This window comes from Spea bombifrons, chromosome 6 (assembly GCF_027358695.1).
Source record: "Spea bombifrons isolate aSpeBom1 chromosome 6, aSpeBom1.2.pri, whole genome shotgun sequence".
Taxonomy (NCBI): Eukaryota; Metazoa; Chordata; class Amphibia; order Anura; family Pelobatidae; genus Spea; species Spea bombifrons.
In genome coordinates, this window is record NC_071092.1 from 48,310,344 (window position 1) to 48,322,698 (window position 12,355).

Here is a 12,355-nt window from a genome sequence, read left to right on the forward strand (position 1 = left end):
TTAAGATGTCAAGAACGTTAAAGATATGAAGTCTTAGAATTGTGTAAAGTATTGGTTTCTTTGGCTAGATCCGTAACTTGAGCCGAAGACGTCCATTCAACATAAAGTCCACTGCCGCATATTACAGAAATGTATGCATAGCCCCCCAAGCCTTGTCTTAGTTGTCCATGCAGTGGTCCTTCACTATAACTGTTGGCCAAAACAAAGTTACATGGTAGGACATTGTATCAGGATTACCCCACACAGACGACACCATGAGAGAACGACGTTCAAAAAATGTATGATAGAAAGGAGAGTACAAGGGGCAACAATGTAGCCCACGTATCCGAAGTGAACTAATCATCAGTGAGCCAATAGAGCTACCCTGGGCAATCTAGACATCCATTCCTGGCCATCACGCTTCAGCCACGATAGCATGCATTATCCCCATCGCGTCTCCCCTCCTTACAGCTATTAATTTATCTTTATCTTTTCTACTCCTTGATTCTATATCCTGATATTTTCACAAAAGTTAAGTCTTGGTGCCTCGCTTGTTTGCAGTTATGGAAGGTTTAGATGTCAGACATCAGCTCTCTGAATGTAACCAACTTGTAGTCCTAAAAAATCTTGGCCATTCGTATCACCATGTAGTTCACTCATCACAAGTGAACTCATCACAAGTGGACAAATTGAGTTAAACTGGAGGAAAACGACAACCCTTTGACATCATCAGCTCTTGTAATTTACGTATTTCTTCTCACCAGCTCTAGCTTTCTATCCTAATCCTTCTTTGTCCTCCCCGTCCCTCCTCTGACCTTTCACAACAACCCCATCGCAATTAGAAAACATCAGCTTCCACCACCTTCGACTTCTCCAAACTGCTGACTTCTGTCTATGACTACAAAGTAACCATCCTGACCCACGCAGTACCTCGCCTTATGGCTCGTTCTTCCTCAATCTCTTAATAGATTGTAAGCTCACAAGAGCGGGGCCCTCTTTTCCTGCGTTCATAGTATTGCTAATTTCGGTTACTGTAAAATTCGGGTACTCCCATGGTTGCAATAGCGCTACAAAATTTAGGAGTAAAAAGTCATAATTATTATATTTTAGAATTCAAAATGAATTCTCCTAGAACAGAAAGTGTCGGTGGCTTTTGGCACTTGGGCCCCATTGGTGGAGTTCAATAAATCGCCGTTTGCCACCATTTTTTAATGTCCGGAAAGCGAGGTTATTGAGTTTCCAATTTATAATCGCAGGCCGACGTGTGAATGCTCGGAGATACCGTCTTCCGGAGACATCCATTTTCATGGGGATTTTCTTTTTATTTCTTTTTCCCTGATTTGAGCTATTTTTTAAGCCTCCGTGATTGACAGGTGATTTTGCGCGCTGTCCTGTAGACTGATTTACTGTGTTTCTATGTGGAAATGTATCGGTTTATCCATGTGTCACACTTTATTGTCTAGTGTGCAAACAATATGCATTTCCATCGCGTCCTGATAGGGAAGGAATCTTCCCGACACAGTCCACTATTTCTGGCTACATTTTCATTTCAGATATGTCAGGTCTTATCATACGACCAAAATTGACTTGGTCTGAATTACAAACAATATTTTTCTGCGCGCTCTCCAGGCCTTCAATTGCTTGACTTTATTATTAATATATATCAATTGCTTTTTGACAGGGGAACTGACAGTCAGTCATCCCTCTTTGTGCCTCGTTGGCTGTTAAGAATAGGCTTTATGTTGTATTTCATTCCGAAATTTGGAGTATTGACGTTTTCTACATTTGTTTTTGTGAATTATTTATTATTTGATTATATATATATCATTTCAATATGGAAATTTAATTTTAAGGGTTAGTCATCATAACTGTAAACTCTCCCGGATTCCTGGGGTAAGTCCCTTAGAACTGGTTATTTTTTCCCCATAATATCTAATGAATTAATACATTTTTTTCTACACATCTTCCCTTAATAAATACAATTATTCTAAAATTTCATGTTGAATTTTCATGTATTTTTGGTGTTATTTAACATTACATTTCAGCTATGATTTATGACATGTATATAATTTTGTTTTATTTTGTTATTATTATTAAATAGAATCCTTCGATTGGGAAAATTTGTTTATGCTTCCCAAAGGGTGAATTCCTATGTGTAAATTTGATTCCAAAAATGAATAAATTGGTATTTAGTCTGACCTAAACTTATACATCCTTAAAATTAATTTAAATTTTTTTTTTAGAAACTGTCTATTTTTTTCCCAGTGGTAATGAGATATTTTTTTTTCCATTATGTCAAAATCATTGATTGAAAAAAAAAATATAAAATATATTTTAAAATATGTATTCCTTTATTATTGCGCAATAGTTTTCACAAAGAAAAAAAACGTGCATAAATACAAAGTAACAATTTTGAAGATAGTGTTACGTTTATTATTTAGCGGCAGAAAAAGGATATTAGGTATCTGAAGGGTCACCTTTGCTGTCCACTGAGCTCTTGCAAGGATTAAAATAGAAGTGGATTATGCGCGTGGCAGGTTGAAAGAATCAGATGACAGTATCTGTTGTAATGGAGACGCTGTACACGCAAGATAACGATGCCGAATCTGTAATACAGAACAATAGAGGAAAACGGCACAATTTTTTTCTTTAAAAAATACACTTTCTGGAAAGTTTAAAAATAGCATTAAATCTACTTAAAGCTAAAGACCCAAACAGGAAATTAATTCAGAATTGGATTTGGCAAATCGTGGAAAAAAACAGTGAATATAAAATGTCGCAATAATACAAAAATACAAATAAATGAATGTTTGCATAAATTACACAAAGATTACAAGATCTGTGGAAACAAGTAGGGATAATTTAAGATAAAAATCCTATAATTAGGATTTGGTCCAGAAAAAAAGTTAAAAAAAATTTACTTGCGCATAAAAAAATATTCTGTACATGAGCGTTTATAAAGAAACTGATTGGTTTATCACGGGAATTTTTTTTAAAAAAAATGTAACCTTTCAGTCAACTAGATCATTCCTTTAAATTAAATTTTAAAAAAATCACATTCAGCAGAGGTTAAAATGATCTCCAGTAAGAGTATTAAATGTATGGAATTCACTGTTAGAAGTTGTATTGGCAGATAAAAGAGTTTCAAAGAAAATAAGAAAAAAAATATAAAATTCTGGGAAGGGGGTAGATAAATGGAACAGTCTCCCAGCAGAGGTGGTAGAGGGTAATACAGTGAGGGGATTAAACATGCATGGGATAGACATACGGCTCCTGAGTCTAAGACGAGACCAACGACTGATTAAGGTTTGAGTCTTTACAGCAGGAGAAACGGGCGACTAGACGGGGGCCGGATGGGGGCCGATCAGACTTTAGAAAGGCAAAGTTGGAAGAAAGTCAAAATTTGAAGGCCCTGTCCACTTCTTGACTATTTTGACACAAAAAAACTGGGGGGGGTTTGCCTTCTTTTGGATCAACAGATCTAGGAAAGGCTGAACTTGATGGACGCAGGTCTTTTTCAGGTCTTTTTGCAGCCTATGTAACTATGTAACTTAATAAAAAATTTTATAAAAAATATATAACATACTGTAGATGTGAGACTTTCCACTGAGAAGTCGTGTGATTTTCCATAAGGTTAACTCGGCATGTGCCCGGCCGCCATGTTTCAGAGAGGCTCCAAGAGGCAAAGCGGGAATGTTTTGTGGATCTATACATCTACAATCAAAATATTTTAACATCAGGTTTTACTGCACAATGGTCAATAAACTCCTCAGCTCCCGAAATAAATAGAACCGCATACCCCCAGTGACAGGACGACGTCAGCTGGGAATATCGGTGGAGTTTATTTGTCCTTTTGTGGAGTATCTGTTCACGCAGCTCATCTAATTAACCTTTATTTCCAGAGGAACGATAACGTCTACCATTATCTGCCACTCCTGGTTCCTTTCACGAGATCTTAGAACGTTGGCTCGGAACGACGGCTTATTAATAGGCCGTTACGCGTTTTAAATGGATTCCCGAGGAGAACGTCTCGAGAAGGAGACAACTCAGCATTAGCTGCGAACTGACAAAGAATAGAATTTGAATTTATGGCAGAAGCTTAAATATTAAAAAAAAAAAAAATTCCTAATGTGACAGCAATTGAATTACTAGATCATTTTGCAACGTTTATGTCATCTTCCTCTTTACCAGTAAGACCCATAAATGTTAATGATCGTCAGTCCTTTATCCGGACGTAAGAATACCATTATAGTGCAATTTAGACAGACGCTCTCTGGATTTATTTCAGATTTGTTAGCAGAGGAAATTGAACAGTTTAACCCCTTAATGACAAAGCCCGTACATGTACGGGCTCAAAATGTATTGTTTTCAATGGGTTTAGGGACCGCCCATTGTCCTTAAGGGGTTAAACATTTAAAAACATGTAGAAGCCATTTTTTTTTTCTTAAGTGCTTTTTTTTTCTCCTTTCGTTTTTATGCTAAAGGTAGACTTGGCACCAAACGCAAACACGGCTCATCCTATTATCATAAACTTCTCAATAAGCTTGGAGCATAACTCACGGTTCAAGCTCTGGAGATGTTTGCCCCGTTTTGGGGTCAATTGCTGATTTTTTTTTTTTTATTATTTTGATTAACAATAAAATGCGGGCGAATTACAGTAAGTGCGACTATTCCAAGCAGCCGTGAATGGCTAATGAGAAGCTCTTATCTGATTATATTTCCTGAAGAGCACACAGCACCTCATTATAAGGTCAATGTGGTTACAACGTGTCCTTATTTTACTGGTCAATAGCACTAGCGGGGAGATAGATTATGATTTACCTGGTAGACCAGGAGATATATACTAATCATTAGAAAAACAAAAAATAAAAAAATAAAAATAAAAAAAATATATGATATATTTCTGCAGTGGAGTTACAATAACTCAATAAAGCATTTCCACCACTGGTTTGGACAGCAAGGAACTGGAGGATTTTCCGGTGATAATACTTATTTAAGCCCTGATAGACTTCACTTTGTGCAAATGCCTCTATTCAATACGTTAAGGGTTAACTCAAGCAATCAGACTCAGCTCCAGTCAGACGTCGTCGCATGCTAACAGTCAAACAAACAACATGCAGATTCACTAATCTGCGAGTTGTTTGCAAGGGCATGCGAGAGCTTGTAACTTGTGAGTTACAGGCGAGGGTGTGCAAGTATATGAACGTTCAATGTGAAATGGCCTAACATTTGGCCTATTGATTCAACACCAGATTTATCATAAGAACAGGCAGAGACTTTTATTTAAGTGCAGTTCTAGTCTCTTGAAGCCCACATTAAAAGGCAAATGATGGCAAGGAAAAAATGTACAATGGTGAATGTTTTTAATTGGTCAAAATCACTGCCTTCTCTTAAATAGGGTATTGCATTGTCTGTGAAAGGCATAGCTTCTGTTTGTAAATAATATACCCTTCGTGATCTATTTTGTTACCACCCACCCCACTGTGCATGAGTTGGGGGTAGATAGGGCCAATGCTCAGTTAATCTTGCATAATAGGGGTTCTACCCCATTTTTTAAAACATATTTATTGTATTATTTAATTAATTGTAGAGGGACTCGTGTTTTGCAAGCAGCTTGCTGGTTAGTGATCTGGTGATTTCACTGTTTTAAATTCTTATTTATTTATTTTTTTTGCAAGTGCTAATGTGACTTGGCTTTAGTGAATTTAATGAGTGGACTCCAGCTTGGCTGCTGCAACTTCACATTTTTACTGAATAGACGCGAAAAAGACACAAACTAAACGTATTCTTCCAACCAAATCTGATTCCTAACGCTTGTATCTGGCATGAGGGTCCTTTGGCTTGGCTCATGCGCTGGTTCAGGTAGAGCTCAACTCCAGCTTAGCTTACATTGTGCTATGGCTGACGAATCCATCTCTAAATAATATTAACCGTTGCGCTTTACAGCACGATGCAATGGCCAGCTAACATGTCATACGATCCAAGTTGCCCAAGGCTTCCAAATGTTTATTCTCATTCTTCAAACATCCTATTTTCAAAATCCCGCGTTCAGAGATGGAAAAACGTCCAGACGCTGCATCCACCGGGTGTCGGGGCCTGATTTATTAGATACAGTAATCGTTTTTCATGATAAAACATTCGATGAGTTCTGTGGCTTTGGATATAATGAGTTGGCGCGGAGCTGTCCAACCCTCGTCCTTCAGGACCATGGACTGGCCAATTTCTAAGACGTCGCGCATCAAGCATATTGTGCGCTGACAAAGAGAGCAACCTTAATTGGCTAATTATATCTTAATTCCAGAAACGGCGTGTCTATGACAGCTTGGGAAATTCAAGAGCCCTAAAAGACAACGAAACCATAGAATAGATAAACATCTTATTATATGATAAAATACACACCTAATAAATTGCTATTGTCCACCAATTTTAAACTTATGAATTATTTACTACTACTTTATTTATTTTAATTATTATTATTTATTTACCTTTTTTTTAGGTACTTTTGAGCCAAATCATGCCCAGACTGGCCACCTGGCACACTATACAAATGGCTGACATCACTCCGGACGATTAGGTGCTGCGGTGTGAGGTCACCGGCATAAAAACGGCAGCGCTGATGTCATTAGGGAGCCGCTGGACTTCCAGGGCCACCCCGCTGTCCTGAGTCCAGCCCTACGAACAAAAATCCCACCCCGAGAAAGAATAATCCCAATACTCCGAGGCATGAACATGGACTATTTTTCCAAACCTAGTTATTCCCCCCAAAATTTATAGTTCTAAAAATAATGAGCAATAAATATTGTTACAATCTATCCAAGCGAGGATTAAAGGAAAGCAAATCAAATTCAACGCCCCAGGAAGGAGTTTCATTGCCCCGAGCGGCCCGTGAAAAATGACATTCAGGAAAACCTCATTTATTTTATGGATGACCCTCAAAAAAAAAACAGTCATTATTCCGTTCTTCCGCTACAGATATGCCCGGGATCTCAGGACAGATGTCTAGCATCTTATCTTATGCTAAATATTTTTATATGTTATATTTATTTGATGTTATGAAAGAATATTTACTCCATTAGAACATTCATTATCCATCTCAGTGATTGGTGAAAAAAAATCCTTATCAGAAAATTCCAGAAGGATTTTTTATATTTTTTTTAATAAAAAATAGAGAAAAAAAAGATTTATGTAATATTTAAATCAGCTGATCGTGAACTACAAATTTTTTTTACATATATTTACATGTCGGACCGAGGATGAATTTTTTTTCTTTGCAAAACGTTATTTGAATTATTTGCGGAACGCGGTCTTGAGGATGTATCTGCGCATGTCCTCTCCGCACGTACTTTGGGTAATGGTTTGAGTGACTTTTCATAATAACACCAGATGTTTTTGAGCTGAGGGACATGAAGGAGGCAGGTGCGTTACCCCATTAAATTAAAGATATAATCCTACCTATGAAAAGAAATTCTGAGCTTTTAATCGACAGAAGAAGGTTATACCGGTTTTATTGTCGATATTATTCAATGGAATGTTAACCGTTTGAGCACCTGAGGCTCTTATTATTATTATTATTAAGTGGTTTTTATTTTATTATCTTGGGAAGAAGTAAATATATTAATTCAATTAACAGTTTAATTGCATGAACGGTTGTTTTTTTTTTTTTTTTAAATGGTTCACCCTGCTTTTCCTGGTTTTTAAGTCATCTATAGAAAATATTAAAATGCTTTTTCAGGGTAGGGCAAGGGATAGTAATATTTAAAAAAGAAAAAAAAACACTGGAGGAAGTAAAGGATTGAGTATTTCCTGCTGTAAAGGAGGAGAGGGTAAGATGTAAAGTGAATAATAATAATAAATAATAATAATAATAAAACAATACATAATAATTAATAAAAATAAAATAATAAATATAACAATAAAAATAATAACAATGACACATTAATAATAAATAAAATAAAAAATAATAATAAAAATGAAATGAATTAATTAATAATAATAATCAACCAAAACCCCCTGGAGGCATCTTGTGTCTTACCTTGAGCCTCTCTTCACACCTGGAGTGTTGAAAACAAAATTGTACCTTTGGGGCATCTGTGCTGCACCTGCCTCACACTCCTTGCCTCCTGGGGTGAGGGAATGTTAACTCCAGAGCAGCTAATTAGAATCTGCAACATAATTTATAATATCCATAGGATGATTTACGCCGGATTCAGGGCGAATTTGTCCACCTAAAACAGCGTTCACAGAACCCAACAATATCCAAGCAAAATAAGCCGTTATAAAGGATATGCAAAAACTGTTCGAGGTCACCTCACCGCTTAATAGCCTTCCCTATGGTGCACTCGGGAGCGCCTGGAGTTTTACCTCACGTCCGCCATTACAGAGAGAAAAGAAGAAAACCTATAATGATCGTTGATGAATAGCAGTCTGATCCCACTACAAAGGCGTCACAGAACCGAAATCAGATTTCCTCACCGTGATGGAACCAACAACCCCAGATACACATTGTGGCCTTCATGCAGCTTCACTGTGATCGGGTTGGTGGACAAGGTTTTTGAGAGAATGTAAAAAAATAAAATAAAAAAAAATGAGTTGGGGTATAATAAGGCTTATGTTACCCCCTTAATTTTAAGCGGACAGGTTTTCCATCACCTTTACCCTGCGTTCCTGAGCTTTGTCTAAAGGCCTTAGTACTGCAGAAATTTATTGTTAACCTTTTTTGCATACATCTACCCAGAATCCCTTGTGGTTGTGGCAGCATCACAAGATTTTCCGAGGCTTGTCTGGTGGGTGTAGATTTATAAAGCTTCCGCTACCCCCCCTTTGTTTGTTTTTTTTGCATGGTATTTTATACGTTCTAGATCTGTTGGGGTTCGCACCGTGTGTAAAGGTGAGTCCAGACAGGGTCCTCTGTACTTGTGAAGGGCAGAAAGGGTCCAGGTGATTAAACAGCTGCTCTTCTTTCAGATGATCTTCAATGGGGCTTTTTTTTTTTGCATGGTGTTCTGCACTTTGTGTTCTCTGGTTTCCCACCTCAAGTACAAAGTTGCTTCTGAATATGCATCTTCTTGATTGTTTATTCCTAGGGTGATGCCAACTGGCTGACTCTCACGTAGTTGGTTCTCTTGTGCAGAGGGCATTTGCCTTGCATTTCTCTAGATTGTAAGCTTGTGAGTCGAGTTCTCTCTACTTAATGTATTCTTTTATCTTAGTCTGTTGATTCTAGTCTTGTTATACCTCTTATATATTATATATTATATATGTATTGTTTGAAGCGCTGTGTAAACTGTTGGCGCTCTATAAAGTAATATATTTTGGTTCATGTGACTGACATGTTGATGAAGATATTTTCTCTGTAATGGCAGTGAGCTAAAACGTGAGATCTTCCAGAACGGGGATATCCCGCAGGACTGAATATTAACCGGCTGCCCGTCCTCATTGACTTCAACTCAAATGTTTTTGGCTTAACGAAAAGGAAAGCGTCTGCCCCTGGTTAACTAGACCATGTGGTGTTCTGTATTTACTATTCACTAACAATTAAATATCCTTTATTTCACTCACTTTAAACTTGACTAATGATTAAATAACACTCAGTTTCTGTTTTAAGATTTTTTTTTTGGCTCCCTTGCCAAATTTGCATATATTTTAACCATACCAAAGAAGCCTGGTTAGTACGCATCCAGGCATCAAGTTACCAAGAATGTCCTCAGCTGGACTCCAAGAGATTTCCTCCAAATAAAACACGATGCAAAATCAGTTTGAGATCAACTCAAGAGAAGTTTCCTTTGGGGTGAAATTTTATTTTTTGGTGAAATCCACCACAAGTGAAAAGGTGAGCCCAAACACAGATCTCGTTGATGAGAGTCTATAACGCCTCAGTTGGTTGTTTGAGGCTGCTGTGGTTTTGTCTTGGGTCGCACTCACGTATTTATAGAGACCTTTTCTGCATAAGGGTACAAGCAAACTTTACCCTGTCATTCTTATGCTGTTACCCTGCTTTACATTTTCATGGTTTGCTTTTTGGGATGTACGTCAAAAGCTCTTCTTCATGCTCATGTGAAACCCACGTATTTAACATATCACGGAGCCAGTTAAATGTATGCAAATTTGACAACTAAGCCAAAAAACCCAAATAGCTGATTTTTTTTACCATTATGCAAATTTTTGAATGAAGAATGTTTCTTTACCATCATTAGTGAATAGATAACACCTAACCGTCTAGTTAAACAGGAGCTGACTCTTTCCACATCGTCACGCAAAAACATTTCAGATCGACTCACTGAGGACAGGCAGCTGCTTGATGGGGCGATGGGTTCCACCCAAAGTGTAAAGGTGAGTCCAGATACATACCTCTGTGCTTGCGCATGTAGGGAGCTGCCAATGGGATCCTGCTGACCAGGCATGTAACCAAGCAGTATGGCAGCACAGGGCATGTGGTTTTGGACACTGAAAAGCCCTGAAAATGTCTGTTTTTTCTGGTGAGTAGTGGAGTTAGGTAGCTCTTCTGAGTGCTCTCATTTCTCAAAATGAGTATTTCAGTGGTCCCAGCCCTTGTGGGGCAGGATAAAGAAGATTTGGCCCTCCTGTGGGCCTTATGGTCGGAGAGGGACGAAGCGCAAATCATTGACAAATCATTTGGCAGTGCGGACCCCTGAAGAAAATGAAGAAGGGGACCTGGCGTCCACTTTGGCCTTACGGCACTTTTTATTTTTTCTTCGCAGCGAAGCACTGACCTTGGGGCTTCGATTTAAAAAAAATCTTTGTTTTTTGGCATCACAAAGTGGAAAACCCCCCAAACCAGACCATTAAGTGAGAAGATAAAAAACATTCTTCATTCCACTCAATAACTTTCTTTTAGTTTTTGTTCTTTTAAGGTCATTGGGGATTTTACCAGCTCTTTAACTTAAGAGACGCAGCAAGCCCTGACATTTATCTTCTACTACACTAGGTAAATCTGGTTGGCATGTATCTAAGCCCATATCTGGACTCACCTTTACACTTGGGGTGAACTCCAAGAGACCCCACCCCCAAGAATAAAACACTATGCAAATTAGATTTGAGATCAACTCACAAAGGGCAGTCCAGAACCAAAGTGAGTGGCAAATTTCCGTTGCACGCATGAACCAACTGCATGCATTTGTCTGGACGGCGTTGAGTGTGTTGATTGTGTTTTTGTTATGGTTCTTTTTGGGTGGTATTTTATCCTTTATGGATACGTTGATGGTCACCCCAAGTATAAAGGCGAGCCCAGACATAGATCTCGGATCTCCTGGCCATTTAATGTAGCGGAATAAATTTCCTTTCTGTGTTAGTGCCGGGCTGTTCTTGATGACTTGATTTTTTTTTGTGTTCTGATTTATTCTTTGGGAGGGGATCTCTCTGAGTCCACCCCAAGGGTAAGGGTGAGTCCAGATGTATACCAGCTAGAGGTTTTTGATATGAACTGTAAAGGGCAACATGCATGTCAGGGCTTGTGTGGAGAAAGCATGTCTTATGTTACAGCTCTGGATTCCCCGTGTAGACCACATGAGGCTGTTTCATTCTCTGTGATGACAAGCGAGCTAAAGCTTGAAATATTTCTAGGTGCTTTATGGCAGCTCCCTGTCTTCGATGAGTTCATCTCACGCATTTTTTATGTGATATTTTTCACATTTTCCAAATAAGGCATGTCTTTTTTGCATAGTGTTTTATTCATGGGGGAGGGGGAGCTCTTGTAGTTCACCCCAACTAGAAAGGTGAGTTCTGATGTGGATCTTCTTGCTGAGTAGGCAATAGTTGTGCCTGAATAGTGCTGTTTGGTGTTATTTATTCATGGAGGATGGAAGAGTAAAACTCTTTGTTATGTTTGCTAAGAATTTTTGTCTACTTGGCCAGTTTATCAAATTGCATACGTTTTATTGGCTTCATGACAAGTTAAATACTCAGGTTTTTCTTGCGTGTGAGCGCTTTTATTCACACCTCACAAATTCATCTGCTTTTATTGGTTCTCTTGCGCTCTTGTGTTTGGCTCATGCGGGCCGGATCAGACCGACATGCTGATGGAGATGTTTGCTCTGTAACAGCACAAATTATCTGAAAGCTAATGATCATTAATCAGATGTTTTTTTAATTATTGGGGTTTTTTGCTTACGTTTACTTAGACCATTAGCTGTTATGCATTCGATAACGATGGAAAAGTAACATTCTTCATTCCGCTCTCGGAGAATTTTTTTTTTTAGACCTTTGATTTTCTTTTGACTCGCTTGGCAAATTTGCATAAATGTTCCTGGCTCCACGACATGTTAAATATTTGGGTTTCACGTGTGTATGAGCACTTAGAAGAGCTTTTGAAATGCAAATACAGCTACTAGATGCCGCCATGGTGTATGGAATTTCACCC

At 38.2% G+C, this 12,355-nt stretch overlaps 1 long non-coding RNA gene across 1 annotated transcript; it reads right to left on the reverse strand.

The window, feature by feature from the left end:
- Positions 1 to 2,343: 2,343 nt before the first annotated feature.
- LOC128500616 (uncharacterized) lies at positions 2,344 to 11,136 on the reverse strand. The gene is made up of 3 exons (XR_008354933.1): positions 11,048 to 11,136; positions 3,870 to 4,042; positions 2,344 to 2,585 (listed from the first exon to the last, which is right to left on the reverse strand). It is a non-coding gene; the product is annotated as an uncharacterized LOC128500616 (long non-coding RNA).
- Between the last annotated feature and the right edge of the window lie 1,219 nt (positions 11,137 to 12,355).